This window comes from Lepidochelys kempii, chromosome 11, assembly GCF_965140265.1.
Source record: "Lepidochelys kempii isolate rLepKem1 chromosome 11, rLepKem1.hap2, whole genome shotgun sequence".
Classification (NCBI taxonomy): domain Eukaryota; kingdom Metazoa; phylum Chordata; order Testudines; family Cheloniidae; genus Lepidochelys; species Lepidochelys kempii.
This window is the reverse complement of record NC_133266.1, coordinates 70,130,430-70,148,523: the sequence shown is the minus strand read 5'-3', so window position 1 is coordinate 70,148,523 and position 18,094 is coordinate 70,130,430.

The following is an 18,094-nucleotide window of genomic DNA, read 5'->3' as shown; positions in this document are numbered from 1 at the left end:
TCTTCTCATTGGACAGATGGGGAGGAGCCTGAGCTACAGAGAAGGGAAGTGACCTACCCAAGGGCCTACACAGCAAGGCGGTGGCAGAGCCAAATACAGAAGCCACCAGTCATGACTCCTCTTCTAACGGACAACAAACCTCCCAGAGGCAGGGATAGAGCCCAGGAATCGAGATGGTGGGGAAATTTCATTGAAACCGTTTCTGTCAGAAAATCCCATTCAGACTAAACCAGTTTGTTTCTTGAAAACATAACAAGTGGGATGAGAGTTCTCTGAAAAAAAATTTTGTTGCAAAACAAAGGCATCTCCTCTTTCTCACAGTGTGTTAAATTGTCTCGTCGCACACAAATAGGAGATGCTTAGATCTTAAAAATTCGTTAAGAAAATAGAAATAAAATAGATTGTTTCAGCTATTCTATTATGTCAGAATCTGATCTGAGTAAACTTGATAGGACACCTCATATTATGCACTACTCCTAGTGACACTCTCCAATGGATCCCCATCCTCCACCCACTGTGAGGTAGGTAGGAGTGGACCATTACTATCCCTACTTGAAAGAGGGAGAAGCTAAGACTGAGAAAGGAGAATTGACTTGACTTAGGTCACACAGCCAGTCAGTGGCAGAGTTGGAAATAGGACCTAAGAGCCCTGATTTTCAAACTAACCATCGGATCTTGAAGGTCATACACTGAATGACCTCAATAAAGTGCTCTCATATGAGCTCCAGACCAACAACGGTGCACAGTAATTCTTCAGCAAGCATTTTAGGAGAACTGGAATATTAGAGAGAATCATGAACTGCTCAGAGACAATTAATGCAGAGAAGCAGCAAAAATTGTCAAACATATGACTGGTTATGACTTACTTATTTGGTCTTAAAAGAGAACAACAAGGACCTGAGTCTCCTCCCTGTCAATAACCCCCTGCTCAGCCAATCAGGGTACAGGCTGAGGACGGGAGGCTGAGGGTTCTCACCAGAGAGTCCAAAGGATGGCCCAGGTCACTGGTGGGGATCAATGACTGACAGGGGTGGCTCTAGCAATTTTGCAGCCCCAAGCAGTTGCTGCCGAATTGCCGCCTCCACAACAGAGGCGGAGCTGCCGCCGAATTGCTGCCGCGAGACACGGACTGCTGCCCCATTCTGAATACCGCCACAAACACCTGCTTCGGAAGCTGGTGTCTGGAGCCGGCCCTGCTGCCCGAGCACTCTTTCAGCCCCACATTTTTGGGTGGACCTCCCACGACGGGAGCTACAGAGCACACACACACACACACACACACACACGCCTCCTGGTGTTGGGAGGGGAACAGGAGAAAGGACAAAAGAAGCAAGAGAAGAAGAGAAAGGAGGAGGGATGGAGGAAAAGGTGAAACAAAAAGGACAAACCCTAATGTCCCCAGTGATTCTAAAGGACAAAATTCTAGGTGCGGAATAAAATACTGCCTCTTAAGCTTGTATTTTCCACACCTAGAAGTCAACTGTCACCAGATGGATCAGACTGAAGAGGTTTCAGACCTGAGGAGGCTCTTACCTTCTAAACCGGGACGTCTGTTTTCTAGTAAAATCAATAAAAGGAAAGGAGAAGACTCGAAAGAGTACGTGAACCCTAATACTCTCTCAGTCCTCAAACAGAGACATTGAGAAGGAGACTTGCTGAAGCAAAGCCACAGGGGTCTCTGAGATTTCCCTGGCCTCTCACCCCTGTCCTGCCTGGCTGATGTCAGCATCTCTCTGTGAGGTCACCACCTCTCCACCACCTTTGACCAATAGGCTGAGGTCCTGCAAAAGGCCTGTGTGATGTCACTGCCACACCCCTCCCTTGCCGTGCTAATGTCCTGCCGCTGGCCAGACACTTTGGAGGTTTGAGCTAGTCCCTGTGGATCATCCCACTCAATGAGTTTCATTCTAGGAAGCAAGCCGGCTAGACAGTAAAACATCAGACGCTGCTCCCAATGCGACACTCAGGTTGTCAGCAATTAGGAGACTTTATGGCCAGAAGAGACCATTAGAGCATCTCATCTGACCCCCTGCATATCGCAGGACACAATATGACAGTATGACACAATAGCTACTTTTTAGGCAAACACATTCCAGAAAGGCATCTAGTCTTCATTAAACGACATCAAGCCATGGAGAATCCACCACTTTCCTTGGTAGCTTGTTCCTGGGGTGAATCATCCTCGCTGTTGAATATTTGTGCTTTATTTGTAACATGAATTTGTCTCTTTTCCCCTTCCAGCCATTGGGTTTTGTTGTGCCTTTCTCTGCTAGATTAACGAGCCCTTTAATACCCAATATTTTCCCTCCATGAAGGCATTTCAACACTTCAATGAAGTCACCTTTCAATCCTCTTTTGATCAGCTAAACAGGTTGAGCTCTTTCAATAGCTCACTTGAAGGAACTCCAAGTGGGCCTTTCCTTGATCCTTTGTTAAATCACTTGGTGGTGGCAGTGTACCATCCAAGGACAAAGGATTTGTGCCTTGGGGAAGTTTTTAACCTAAGCTAGTAGAAATAAGTTTAGGGGGCTTTCATGCAGGTCTCCACATCTGTACCCTAGAGTTCAGAGTGGGGAGGGAACCTTGATAGAAGGTTGAGGGTTCCTGGAGAGCATGCTGCAACGCCAGCAATCCCATGCTGCCTCAGTGGTCCGGGATTACAACTGGGAAGTCTCTGAAGCTCAGGACATGCTTCCTCAGCTAGGGGAAGTATGTAAACCACACACCTTCTGCTGCCTCAGTGCGGTCGCCCATTCCTAGCTTCCGGCAAACAGAGGCTCGGGAAACTTCAAGAGCATGATTTTGTATTCCTGCCTATCCTGGCTAATAGCCATGATGGACCTATCCTCCATGAACTTATCTAGTTCTTTGTTGAACTGTGTTTTAATCTTGGCCTAAACAACATCCTCTGGCAAAGAGTTTCCCCAGGTTGACTGTGCTGTTGTGTGAAGAAATACTTCCTTTTGTTTGTTTTAAACCTGCTGCCTCTTCATTTCATTTGGTCACCCCTAGTTCTTGTGTTATGAGAAGGAGTAAATAACACTTCCTTATTTACTTTCTCCAGACACGTCATCATTTTATAGACCTCTATCCTATCCCTCCTTAGTCATCTCTTTTCCAAGCTCAAAACTCCCCCCGTCTTATTAATCTCACTTCATACGGAAGCTGTTCCATACCCCTAATCATTTTGGTTGCCCTTTTCTGTACCTTTTCCAATTCCAATATATCTTTTTGAGATGGGGAAACCAGCTCCAGTATTCAAGATGTGGGCATACCATGGATTTATAGAAAGGCAATATTACATTTCTGTCTTATTATCTCTCCCTTTCCTAATAATTTCCCAACATTTTGTTGGCTTGTTTGACTGCTGATGCACATTGAGTGGATGTTTTCAGAGAACTATCCACAGAGACTCCAAGATCTCTTTCTTAAGTTGTAAGAGCTAATTTAGACCCCATCATTTTAGATGTAGAGTTGGGATCATGTTTGTCAATGTGCATGACTTTGCATCTATCGATATTGAATTTCATCTGCCATTTTGTTGCCCAATCACTCAGTTTGGTGAGATCTCTTTGTCACACTTTGCACTCTCTTTTGGACTTAACTAACTTGAGTTGGTTTGTATCATCTGCAAATGTTGCCACCTCACTGCTTACCCCTTTTCCTGGATCACTTAGGACTATGTTGAACAGTCCTGATCTCAGTAGAGACACCAGGGGGACACCACTATTTACCTCTCACCGTCCTGAAAATTGACCACTTAGTCAGACCCTTTCTTTCTTGCCTTTGAACCAGTTACCTATCCCAGAGAGGACCTATCCAAAGGGGACCATGTTCACTCTTCCCCAACAAATTGTGTTTATCTATGTGTCTATAATTTCACCCAATTTGCCTGGGACTGAAGCTAGCCTTAGTGCCCTGTAATTTGCAGGAGCGTCTCTGGAGCCTTTTTTAAACATTGACAGGTTTCAGAGTAGCAGCCGTGTTAGTCTGTATTCGCAAAAAGAAAAGGAGTACTTGTGGCACCTTAGAGACTAACCAATTTATTTGAGCATAAACTTTCGTGAGCTACAGCTCAGTTATGCTCAAATAAATTTGTTAGTCTCTGAGGTGCCACAAGTCCTCCTTTTTTTTTAAACATTGGTGTCATATTAGCTATCCTCCTATCATCTGGTACGGAAGCTGATTTAAAGCACAGGTTACAAAGCACAGTTAGTTAGTGGCACTTCAATTTCACATTTGAGTTTCTTCAGAATTCTTGAGTGAATACCATCTGGTTCTGGTGACTTATTACTGTTTAATTTATCAACCTGTTCTAAAACCTCCTTACTGGTCCTTACTGAATACAGTCAAGTCACGATTACTGGCCCCAGAGCAACCACAGACATCCAGTCCAGCGATCAGGCCCACAATAGAGTCCGGTACAAAACTTTGTATTAGAAAAGTATCTATAATTTTTCAAAATCTCCAAGGACGATTTACTCCTGGCTACGTGAGACCTCCCCTGTCTGTCTCCCAATAGGAAGTCCCCCGTGCTAACCTAATTTCTTCCCACAAGTCACAGACAGGTGCAAAAGGAGAAACATTTCCCGCTCTCTGGTTTGGATTCAGTGAACTGAGCCAGCCCCACACTGGTTCATCTGCTGGGCTGTCTTAGTTAGCAGATTGATCCCTATCCATTCGAGGTCCTGGGGTTCTCAATAACCAAGAACATAAACAGGTAATGATGTGTCTAATGCAGGGGTTCTCAAACTTTATTGCACTCCGACCCCCTTCTGACAACAAAAATTACTAGACGACCCCAGGAGCGGGGACTGAAGCCTGAGCCCTCCCGAACCCCTCTGCTCCGGGTGCGGGAGGAAAGGCAAAGCCCAAGTCCTGCCACCCTGCATGGGGAGGCCAAAATCAAAGTCCAAGGGCTTCAGCCCCAGACAGGGGGCCTGCAACCTGAGCCTGACTGCCCAGGGCTGAAGCCCTCAGGCTTTGGCTTCGGCCTCAGACAGTGGGGCTCAGGCTTCAGCTTTGGCCCCGGGCCCCAGCAAGTCTAAGCCAGCCCTGGTGACCCCATTAAAATGGGGTTACAACCCACTTTGGGGTCCTGACCCACAGATTGAGAACCGCTGGTCTAATGGAAAGTGCCAACCTGCCCACCACTTTTTTTACCCTCTCTCCTCTACCTCAATGGGTTGTAACCAGCGACACGTACATTCCAGTCAGATGCATCATCCCACCGGGTTTCCCCATTTCCCCTCCCCATGGAGCATTTCCAACTCTTCTTCTTTATTGTCCAGATTCCGCTGTCAAGAGCAGGGTTGCTTCCCTTCACTAGTGAGATCTTGCTGGGCACATACACCGCAGCACAGCATTCCCCTGAGTCCACACTTGTGTTACTGCAGGATGGGTTATCTGTAAGTCAGGGAGAGACTCCATCTCACGTGTCCCTTTCTTCCCTCCATTGGAAGGTGCCGGGGGAGAAAGAGAACGTGTCCTCAGGACTGAGGCAGCAGAAGGTGTGTGGGTTACATACTTCCCCTAGCTGAGGAAGCGCGTCCTAAGCTTCAGAGACTTCGCAGCTGTAATCCCGGACCACCCCTGTAACGATGCGGTGGGACACAACTGAGAGTATCAATTCAAGACAAATTGCTTGGAGAAGAGCAGTCACAGCCCAAGGCTGGATGTCCTTTACTATTAAAGCACCCCAAACCAGCCATGCAGAGAGGACTTTGGTTTTACCCCACTGGCTAATCAGAAGTCATACAAGCAATTCCCTCAGATATTTCAGTTCCCTTGTATCACCACCAGCACCACTCCTTATGGGGATGAATGGTTATGAAAAGCAATACCCCAGTAAAAGAAAAAAGTTCTCTCAAAGGATCCCAAAGGACCAAGCCCCAGATCCAGGTCAATCGACAAGTCAGATCTTACTCACAAATCACGCTGTTGCCAATCCTTTAGCATCTAAAATCTAAAGGTTTATTCATAAAAAGAAAGAAATATAGAGGAAAGTTAAAATTGTTAAAGGAATCAATTACATACAGCAAAGGCAAAGTTCTTGATTCAGGCTTGTAGTAGTGACGGAATAAACTGCAGTCACAAATCAAGCCTCTGGAGTATATCTACAGATTTGGATGGGTCATTCAGGCCATTGTTCAGAGCTTCAGTTTGTAGCAAAGTCCCTCCAGAGCTATGAAGCAGGATTGAAGACAAGATGGAAGGCTTTCCAGGGCCTTTTATATCCTCTGCCATGTGGAAGGACCCCTTTGTTCTTACGTGGAAAATCACAGCAGCAAGGTGAAGTTTGGAATCACATGGGCAAGTCACATGTCGATGCATGACGCAGTTCTTTACAGGTAGAGCCATTGCTCACATGCTACCTTGAACGTTCCCAGGAAGGCTTCTCATACGTGGATTGGAGTCTCCCAACATCAGCTGTGAGTTACGTGATTCTTGATTGGGCACTTAATCTGAAAATTCCTTTCTCAAGAAACTGACCGAATGCTTCACTAATGCTACTTAGAATCAAACACATTGAGATGCAAGTTCATAGCCAATACTCATAACTTCAAATACAAAAATGATACACACATACACACAGCATCATCCTAACCAGCAAATTACAACCTTTTCATAGACACCTCACATGACCTCCTTCGTACAAGATTGGGTGCAACTCTAGGACCTTGGTTGCAGCAACGATCTATACAGTCCCAGTTCATGTCAATAATGTCACAACCCACCACTTATAACACCAATAGACCCCAGTTGTCAGCGGGCAGAATCAAACCTGGGAGCTTAGTGCATGAGCCTCTACAGCATGAGCTAAAAGCCAACAGGCTATTAGCTAAGGCTGTAGAGCAGACTCATTTAACTCTCTCTCCATGTGGTCTCAGTGGGACAGATGGGACAGAACACCACACCCTGGTGCAACAGGAGCAGGTCCTCCCTTCCCTCAGGGAGAAGGACTTTCAGGTAGTTGTTGAGGGAGAGATCCTGCCTTCCTTCTGTTCTTCTCTCCTATGTACCAGCAGGGCTGGATGGCCTTTTCTTACTGTGCTCTGGGGAGCACTGGGTACTAAGAGTCTGAAGAAGCTCTCAAGGACTAATTTTTTAAAATATTTTTTATCGGTGAATTGGGAGAAAACATATAATCACTGCTGATAAGATTGGTGGGTGACAAAATGGAGTGGTAGTTACTGATGGAGTGGTAATGGAGTGGTAGTTACTGATGAGGAGAGGGCAGTGATACAGAGCAATCTGGCTCGTTCTGCAAGCTGGCCCATTCAAAGAAAACAAGTTTGACCAGAGCCAAATGCAAAGTCCTATAGCTAGCAACAAGGCATGCTGGCCACACCTACAGAATGGGGAAGTGTATCCAGGAAAGCAGTGACTCTGAAAAGGATTTAGGGACCAGAGTGGAGAAGCCACTCAAGATGTGCTCCCAGCGTGATGCTGTGGTGAACAGGGCTAAAGCCATCATTAGACATAGGGGCAGAGCCGTGAATAGGATAGGGAGGTATAACGATGCTGATTCTGGCAGAAGCCAACTGAGAGTGCCAGTTCAGGACAAATTGCTTCAAGCAGGCCAGTTAGAGCCCAAAGCTGGGGTTTTTCCACCTCTAAGGCAAACCAAACCAGCCAAACAGAGAATACTTCAGTTTTACCCCAATGCCTAAACACAAGTCACACAAGCAATTCCCTTAGACACTGAAGTTTCTCAGTGCCATTGCTTATGGGGATGAATGGTTATGAAAAGCAATACCCCAGTAAAAGAAAAAAGGTTCTCTCAAAGGACCCCAAAGGACCAAGCCCCGGATCCAGGTCAATTGACAAGTCAGATCTTACCTACAAATCACGCTGTTGCCAATCCTTTAGCATCTAAAATCTAAAGGTTTATTCCTGAAGGGAAAAAGATATAGATGAGAGCTAGAACTGGTTAAATGGAATCAATTACATATAGTAATGGCAAAGTTCTTGGTTCAGGCTTGTAGCAATGATAGAATAAACTGCAGGTTCAAATCAAGTCCCTGGAGTACATTCACAGCTGGGATGGGTCATTCAGTCCTTTGTACAGAGCTTCAGTTTGTAGCAAAGTCCCTCCAGAGCTATGAAGCAGGATTGAAGACAAGATGGAGGCGAGGCATCAGCCTTTTCTCATCTCTTGCCATGTGGTCTTTGCTCCAGCAACACTCTATCCAGCACGAGGCATAGAAAAACCTTCAAGTTCTGTCCATAGGCAGGTCCCTTGCTGAGTCAGAAGGTGTATCTGCCTTCTCTCAATGGGTCAATTGGATAGCTGATGGTCCTTAATGGGCTATCAAGCAGGCTAGGCAGAGCTGACACCAACTTGTCTGGGGTGTTCCCCAAAAGCATAGCACAAGTTTGAAATACAGACAGTATAGAGCCAATATTCATAACTTCGACCACAAAAAAGATACACATACACAGATAACATCATTATAATCAGCCAATCATGACCTCTCCATAGACCCATTACACGACAACCTTTATAGATGTAAGCAGTGTCAGGATGAGCTCCACCCTGACATCTGGTGGTGAGGTGTGGCAAGCTGTGGAAAAGAACTTCAGGGGCTGATCTCATTTGCATAGGCACACCCACCCCACCTAGAATGAGGCCATAGCTGCCCAAATAGTCACTTTGGCTGCTGTGGGATTCCCAGTGTCTCTGTTATTGGGGCAGAAAAAATAAGTTGTTATTACCCTGATTATGGGAACTGTGCTTGGAACTGTACTGGGCCTTTTGTTATGATAGAAGGACTCGCCATCAACTAAGTAGCACTCGCTAGGCAAGGGACATGGGTTCCAAAACTCTGTGAATTGAGAGAGGCTGGGGACAGGTATTAATACTTGGTGGTATGGGTCCCCTGGTGGGGGCCTTACATGCTAATTGCACTTCCTCTCTCTCCACTGTGGAATATCAGAGCTAATTTTGAGTCCATTAGGAGTCTAGTTACAGGCTGCTGAGCTGAATTCAGTTTGGGCTAATGGTGCACCAGCACTGAGGCTCCCCTACTACAAGCTGAAATCACAAAAGAGCTAAAAACTGACTAAGAGCTGACATCACTGAGCGTTGTGTTAAGTAGTGGGGGAGACTGAAGAGATAGTGTGGAGCAGTTCGTGGGGCGGCTGGCGGAGCGGAGCGGAGCGAAGCGAAGGCCTATGGGGCTGTGGGGCGGTCAGCTTCAGATCATGTAAGGTGCCTCTTACCCCCGTCCCATCTCCACCCAGGTTGGGAGGTAAAGCTCCGCAGATAAACTTTCGAACTCTGGGGCTGCCCTGACCAGGGACAGAGACTTTTGGGTCATTGGACTTTTGGGACTTTGGGTGATTTGGGGTTGCTGGACTCAAGAACCAAAGGGAAAGGGCATGCCCCAATTTGCTTGGGGTGGGTTTTTTTGCTCATGGGTTGTGTTATGAATCCTGTCGGTGGTGTTTCCCCAACATAATGCCACATTGTTTCTCTCTGTTATTAAAAGGCTTTTTGCTACACTCAGACTATGTGCTTGCGAGAGGGGAAGCATTGCCTCTTGGAGGCGCCCAGCGGGGGTGGTATATATTTGTCCCAGGTCACTGGGTGGGGGCTCGAGCCGGTTTGCATTGTGTTATTGGAATGGATCCCCTAGATACTGAACCCGGCCCTTGTTGCTGCCAACTCTGACGGGCAGAAGGGTTACATACAATATTGGCTGCAAATCTGTAACCGTGGTCGCAACAGTGATCTGCCCAGTTACAGATTATGTCAGTAATGTCACGGGAGGTGACACGGCATCAGTGAGACTGATATTGGAATACTGCATCCAGTTCTGGTGTCCTCATTTGGAAAAGATGTTGTGAAATTGGAGCTGGGGCAGCAAAGAGCCACCAAATGTTCTGCGGGCTGGAGAAAAATGCCTTCGAGTGAGCTATTGAAAGAGCTCAACCTAGTTAGCTGATCAAAAGAGGATTGAAAGGTGACTTCATTGAAGTGTTGAAGTGCCTTCATGGTGGGAAAATATTGGGTATTAAAGGGCTCTTTAATCTAGCTTGGTGCTGCCGGCTCCCGGGTCTCCATCCTGCTGCTGCATGGCAGGCTCTGCCGGCAACCAAGCTCCCCCCTCCCCCGCCTCTTCCCCCAGCTTGCTACTTCCCTCCCTCTCCCTGCCTCGTATCAGCTGTTTGCCAGAGCCAGGGAGGGCGGGAAGCGGAGAAGAGGCGGGGCGGGGCCTTGGGGAAGGGGTGGAATCGGGGCATACCCCCTCCAGCCCTCTGCCATGAGCCACTCAGGGCAGGGGGATGGGACGACCCCCACGACCCTAGCCCACCCCCCCCCAGCCCTCTGCCCTGACTCCTGCACCCCCCTCACACACCCACGGCCCTTTGCCCTGACTCCTGCACCCCCTCACACACCCACGGCCCCCTTCCCTGTCTCCTGCACCCCTTACACATACCCAGCCCCCCACACCCCCTGCCCTGACTCCTGAACCCCCCCACACCCTGCCCTGACTCCTGCACACACCTCCAGCCCTCCGCCCTGACTCCTACACCTCCCTCACACACGCCCAGCCCTGACTCCTGAACCCCCCCCACACCCTGCCCTGACTCCTGCACCCCCCTTACACACCTCCAGCCCTCTGCCCTGACTCCTGCACCCCCCTCACACACCTCCAGCCCTCTGCCCTGACTCCTGCACCCCCCTGTCCTGACTCCTGCACCCCCCACACCTCCTGCCCTGACTCCTGCACCCCCCTCACACACCTCCAGCCCTCCACCCTGACTCCTACACCTCCCTCACACACGCCCAGCCCTGACTCCTGCAAACCCCCACACACCCTACCCTGACTCCTGCATCCCCCTTACACACCTCCAGCCCTCTGCCCTGACTCCTGCACCCCCACACACACCCTGCCCTGACTCCTGCAACCCCCCACATCCCCAGCCCTCTGCTCTGACTCCCCTGCACCCCCTTCGTGCCCCTCAGCCCCCTGCCCTGACTCCTGCACCCCCTCACACACCCCTAGCCCTCCAACACCCCATGGCCTGACTCCTTCATCCCCCTCACACACACCCAGGCCACAGTCCTGACTCCTGCACCACCACCCCACATCCCCACCCCCAGCCTGAGCACCAAACGGGAGCTGCTGCACCTTCCCCCCCCCACATACCCACCTGCACCCCTCGCACTGAACGGGAGCTGCCCCAGGTAAGCGCTTCACACCCCAACCTCCTGTCCCAACCCTGAGCCCCCTCCCTCATTCCAGCTCCAGTTCAGACCCTGCACTCTGACCCCCAGCCTGCTCCTGCACCCTAACTACCTCCCAGATCCTGCATCCCCAGCCCTGTGCTCAGTGCACCCCCACCCTCAGCTCGGTGCTGAGCGAGACGAAGAGAATGGGCTAGAACCAGGGTGAAGGTAGGCACCTGCTCTGTGTGGGCGGGGGTGGGGGGGAACCATTTACCCCCTCCCCAGCCCTGCTGCACTTGCAGTTTACCCCCAGCCCCTCTCTTGCTCCAGGGACCAACCCTAGCTCCCGCCCTGCCATGCTTTTGCCCTCAGCCCCTGCCTTGCTCCTGTCAACAGGACTAATCCTCCCCCTATGCCCCGCTGTGCTCATCTTGCCCCTGGCCCCTGCCTTGCTCCAGCTGGGGACCAGTCCTCCCCCTGACCCATGCCCAACTGTCAGGGTGGATAAAAATCAATGACTTTTTTTTAAAAAAATCAAATAATCAGATTTTTTTTATTTAAATTGGATTTTTGAGAAAAAATATCTAAAGATAGTTTTAATAAAGGTACATTATATCTCATGATGGAATAGGGATTATACATTTTAATTCTATAGTATGAGACAATATATTCATGTAATGTTTAAGAAAAGTTTTGCAAATGAGTTCTAATAGTTCATGGATTAGGGACCCAATTTTATGGGGTTCCAGGGGTTCTGTATAGATTATTTAGGTTAATTTTTCAATCTACCCAATGGGACTCAGTGCTCAGAGATACCAACAGAGATGCTTAGTTTTGCAGTTCTCAAACTGTGGATGTGTGTCTCCAGAGGTAACATACTTGTTAACGGCAAAAAAGTTTTAAATAAATAAATAATATATAGAGGTGAGAAATAACAGACCTCAACTCTATTGTCCCTCTGCGAATTTGTGTACACAGAGTCAACCCCCTACCTCTCTTTAAAAGTGAAAAGTTTCAAAAAGTTCAATGAATATAAGATTGTTGGGGGCGGAATAGATCTGGACAAGGAAAAGAAGTCTGGAGATAAATGTGAGAAGTGAGAGACATGCTTTTTTGTTAAACTATTATGTTTGCTGTTGAAGAAAAATATCCAGAATACTTAACATTGTTGTTTTAGTTAAATAAAACAATTTAAATATCTGTCTGGTGATGTTCTCTTCCTAATACAGTCTGGCAAGAAAATCCTCCAAATATTAATGATTAACCTGTTGAATTGGAGATAGTTCACCTCCCAATAACTTCATAAATATCTGCTTCAGTTACCTTTGGTAAATGAAATAACCTCCCAAGAGAAGGAGGCGGGTGGTGGTGGTCGGGGACTCTCTCCTCCGGGGGACTGAGTCATCTATCTGCCGCCCTGACCGGGAAAACCGAGAAGTCTGCTGCTTGCCGGGGGCTAAGATTTGCAATGTGACGGAGAGACTGCTGAGACTCATCAAGCCCTCGGATCGCTACCCCTTCCTGCTTCTCCACGTGGGCACCAATGATACTGCCAAGAATGACCTTGAACGGATCACTGCGGACTACGTGGCTCTGGGAAGAAGGATAAAGGAGTTTGAGGCCCAAGTGGTGTTCTCATCCATCCTCCCCGTGGAAGGAAAAGGCCTGGGTAGGGACCGTTGAATCGTGGAAGTCAACGAATGGCTACGCAGGTGGTGTCAGAGAGAAGGCTTTGGATTCTTTGACCATGGGATGGTGTTCCATGAAGGAGGAGTGCTGGGCAGAGACAGGCTCCACCTTACAAAGAGAGGGAAGAGCATCTTTGCAAGCAGGCTGGCTAACCTAGTGAGGAGAGCTTTAAACTAGGTTCACCGGGGGAAGGAGACCAAAGCCCTGAGGTAAGTGGGAAAATGGGATACCGGGAGGAAGCACAGGCAGGAATGTCTGTGAGGGGAGGGCTCCTGCCTCATACTGAGAATGAGGGGCGATCAGCAGGTTATCTCAAGTGCTTATATACGAATGCACAAAGCCTTGGAAACAAGCAGGGAGAACTGGAGGTCCTGGTGATGTCAAGGAATTATGACGTGATTGGAATAACAGAGACTTGGTGGGATAACTCACATGACTGGAGTACTGTGATGGATGGTTATAAACTGTTCAGGAAGGACAGGCAGGGCAGAAAAGGTGGGGGAGTAGCACTGTATGTAAGGGAGCAGTATGACTGCTCAGAGCTCCGGTACGAAACTGCAGAAAAACCTGAGTGTCTCTGGATTAAGTTTAGAAGTGTGTGCAACAAGAGTGATGTAGTGGTGGGAGTCTGCTATAGACCACCGGACCAGGGGGATGAGGTGGATGAGGCTTTCTTCCGGCAGCTCGCAGAAGCTACTAGATTGCACGCCCTGGTTCTCATGGGTGACTTTAATTTTCCTGATATCTGCTGGGAGAGCAATACAGCGGTGCATAGACAATCCAGGAAGTTTTTGGAAAGCGTAGGGGACAATTTCCTGGCGCAAGTGCTAGAGGAGCCAACTAGGGGGGGAGCTTTTCTTGACCTGCTGCTCACAAACCAGGAAGAATTAGTGGGGGAAGCAAAAGTGGATGGGAATCTGGGAGGCAGTGACCATGAGTTGGTTGAGTTCAGGATCCTGACACAGGGAAGAAAGGTAAGCAGCAGGATACGGACCCTGGACTTCAGGAAAGCAGACTTTGACTCCCTCAGGGAACGGATGGGTAGAATCCCCTGGGGGACTAACATGAAGGGGAAAGGAGTCCAGGAGAGCTGGCTGTATTTCAAAGAATCCCTGTTGAGGTTACAGGGACAAACCATCCCGATGTGTCGAAAGAATAGTAAATATGGCAGGCGACCAGCTTGGCTTAACGGTGAAATCCTAGCGGATCTTAAACATAAAAAAGAAGCTTACAAGAAGTGGAAGGTTGGACATATGACCAGGGAAGAGTTTAAAAATATTGCTCAGGCATGTAGGAATGAAATCAGGAGGGCCAAATCGCACCTGGAGCTGCAGCTACCGAGAGATGTCAAGAGTAACAAAAAGGGTTTCTTCAGGTATGTTGGCAAAAAGAAGAAAGCCAAGGAAAGTGTGGGCCCCTTAATGAATGAGGGAGGCAACCTAGTGACAGAGGATGTGGAAAAAGCTAATGTACTCAATGCTTGTTTTGCCTCTGTCTTCACGAACAAGGTCAGCTCCCAGATTGCTGCGCTGGGCATCAAAACATGGGGAATAGATGGCCAGCCTTCTGTGGAGAAAGAGGTGGTTAGGGACTATTTAGAAAAGCTGGACGTGCACAAGTCCATGGGGCTGGACGAGTTGCATCCGAGAGTGCTAAAGGAATTGGCGGCTGTGATTGCAGAGCCATTGGCCATTATCTTTGAAAACTCGTGGCGAACGGGGGAAGTCCCGGATGACTGGAAAAAGGCTAATGTAGTGCCAAACTTTGAAAAGGGAAGAAGGAGGATCCTGGGAACTACAGGCCAGTCAGCCTCACCTCAGTCCCCGGAAAAATCATGGAGCAGGTCCTCAAAGAATCAGTCCTGAAGCACTTACATGAGAGGAAAGTGATCAGGAACAGTCAGCATGGATTCACCAAGAGAAGGTCATGCCTGACTAATCTAATCGCCTTCTGTGATGAGATTACTGGTTCTGTGGATGAAGGGAAAGCAGTGGATGTATTGTTTCTTGACTTTAGCAAAGCTTTTGACACGGTCTCCCACAGTATTCTTGTCAGCAAGTTAAGGAAGTATGGGCTGGATGAATGCACTATAAGGTGGGTAGAAAGTTGGCTAGATTGTCGGGCTCAACGGGTAGTGATCAATGGCTCCATGTCTAGTTGGCAGCCGGTGTCAAGTGGAGTGCCCCAGGGGTTGGTCCTGGGGCCGGTTTTGTTCAATATCTTCATAAATGATCTGGAGGATGGTGTGGATTGCACTCTCAGCAAATATGCGGATGATACTAAACTGGGAGGAGTGGTAGATACGCTGGAGGGTAGGGATAGGATACAGAAGGACCTAGACAAATTGGAGGATTGGGCCAAAAGAAATCTGATGAGGTTCAATAAGGATAAGTGCAGGGTCCTGCACTTAGGACGGAAGAACCCAATGCACAGCTACAGACTAGGGACCGAATAGCTAGGCAGCAGTTCTGCGGAAAAGGACCTAGGGGTGACAGTGGACAAGAAGCTGGATATGAGTCAGCAGTATGCCCTTGTTGCCAAGAAGGCCAATGGCATTTGTGGATGTATAAGTAGGGGCATAGCGAGCAGATCAAGGGACGTGATCATTCCCCTCTATTCGACATTGGTGAGGCCTCATCTGGAGTACTGTGTCCAGTTTTGGGCCCCACACTACAAGAAGGATGTGGATAAATTGGAGAGAGTCCAGAGAAGGGCAACAAAAATGATTAGGGGTCTGGAACACATGACTTAGGAGGAGAGGCTGAGGGAACTGGGACTGTTTAGTCTGCAGAAGAGAAGAATGAGGGGGAATTTGATAGCTGCTTTCAACTACCTGAGAGGTGGTTCCAGAGAGGATGGTTCTAGACTATTCTCAGTGGTAGAAGAGGACAGGACAAGGAGTAATGGTCTCAAGTTGCAGTGGGGGAGGTTTAGGTTGGATATTAGGAAAAACTTTTTCACTAGGAGGGTGGTGAAACACTGGCATGCGTTACCAAGGGAGGTGGTAGAATCTCCTTCCTTAGAAGTTTTTAAGGTCAGGGTTGACAAAGCCCTGGCTGGGATGATTTAATTGGGGATTGGTCCTGCTTTGAGCAGGGCGTTGGACTAGATGACCTCCTGAGGTCCCTTCCAACCCTGATATTCTATGATATGATTCTATGAAACACTCATTCATTTTGTGATATAGCTGTAAAACTAATCTGAAAAGTTTTCAAAATAAATCACAGTTTAAAAATGTATAGTGTTTATTTTCTAAAAATGAAACCTACATCTATCTCTGAGTTGTGAAGAATATGTATTAAGGTTATAACAACCAACAAGAATGCACTTTTATGTAGAAAACCATGATTAAATTGAGTCTTCCTGACTAGTGATTTAAATCAAATTCCCCCTGCCCGCTGTGCTCTTGCCTCTGGCCTCTTCATTCGCCAGGGGGGCCCACAAATATGTTTGGCACTGGGCCCATAAAAAGTTAATCCGGCCGTAGGCGTGGAGAGGGGAGGCTGCTCCTCTCGAGCTATTGCTGCACTCAGAAACGCATAGGCCATGTGGCCTAGTAGATATAATACTGGCCTGAGAGTCAGACCCGGGTTCCAACCCCAGCGCTACCACTGGGCTGCTGTGTGACCTTAGGCAAATCACCAAACCAATCTGTTTGGCCTTGCCTGTCCATATAGGCTGTAAGCTCTTTGGGGCAGAGGCTGTCTCTTGCTAGAGGTCTGTACGAACTCTAGTTTATCATGACCCTGCCCTTGGTTGGGGACATCAGGTACTACTGTAATAAAAGCCATAATACACATAAGGAGTTCTTCCCCCTTGTTGTTAATGTTAATTGTGTTGAGTATCCGGTCACCTTGAACCTTTTTAGTGATGTCTGAAGCAAAATAGGCATTAAAACATCTCAGCCTTCTTGATATCATCAATTACTAGATTTCCTTCCCAGCTAACAGAGGACCTGCACTTTCCTTCATCTTTTCCTTGCTCCTAATGTATTTAAAGAACTTCTTCATATTGCCGTTTGTGTCTCTAGCTAGGTGTAATTCATTTTATGCCTTAGCTTTTCTGATTTTGTCCCTACATGCTCGAGCTATTCTTTTTTATGTCTCCTTAACAATTCATCTATGTTACCACTTTTGTAGGGTTCCTTTTGATTTTCATGTTATTAAAGAGCGCCTGATGGAACCACGTTGGCCTCTTACTAGTCTTCCTATCTGTTCTTCACACTGGAATAGTTTGCAGTTGTGCTTTTAATGTTGTCTCCTTGAGAAGCCACCAGCTCTCCTGAATTCCTTTATCCTTTACGCTTGTGTTCCCGGGGACCTTTCCTACCAGTTCTCTGAGTTTTAGCCTGATTTTTTGAAGTCCATTGACCTCATTTTGCTGCTCTCTCTCCTTCCTTTCCCTAGAATCATGAAATCTATCATTTTATGATCACTTTCACCCAAGTTGCCTTCCACTTTCAGTTTTGCAACCAATTCCTCTCTGTTGGTCAGAATCAAGTCTAAAATGGCTGCCACCCCTGGTTACTTCATTCGATTTCTGAAAGAAGAAGTTGTCCCCCATACATTCCAAGAACCCTTCACCCTTTAGGCAAGATGCAACACAGAAAGATGCCACTACAATGTTTAAGTGCTCCAGCTAAAGTACCCTGAAATCTTCTTTTCTACTGAACTCAACCTATTGGAGGGGGTAATCGTGGCATAAGAGAATTCTCTGTAATATAGAGAAAATGTTTTAAAAGCTATACTGTTAAAGGAGTAGATATGAGCCAATGCATTGAGGGAATCACATGCAAGTAAGGGGTGTTGTACTATACATGAGAAAGAGAGACATGGCAAGACACAGTTAAAACGCTTCCATGCTTTTCTTTGTAGTGTCATCATTGGCTTTATTAAGGCCCCCTCTTGCCTCTCTGTGTGGATGAAGCCAGCACAAGCCCCATTTGGAGGGCGTAGGTAGGTTGTAGGTTATATAGGTATTACGCTGCCTTTTTGCACAGAGTGGAATTTCACCCTTTGGGAGCTCATTTACTTGGTCCTTTTTTCCAGGGTCCTGAGGCTTCATGTAAAACTGCAAAATGGACCGAGATCAGAAAGCTTTTTTAAACACCCCTCTTAGGAAGGGTTTATGCTGAAACATTTTAGCCCAGGCACAAACTTAAAACAAATGTTCAACTGCACAGGGATCAAAACCATGTTAAATGAAAGCCTTCTTAGGGTTAGTTTA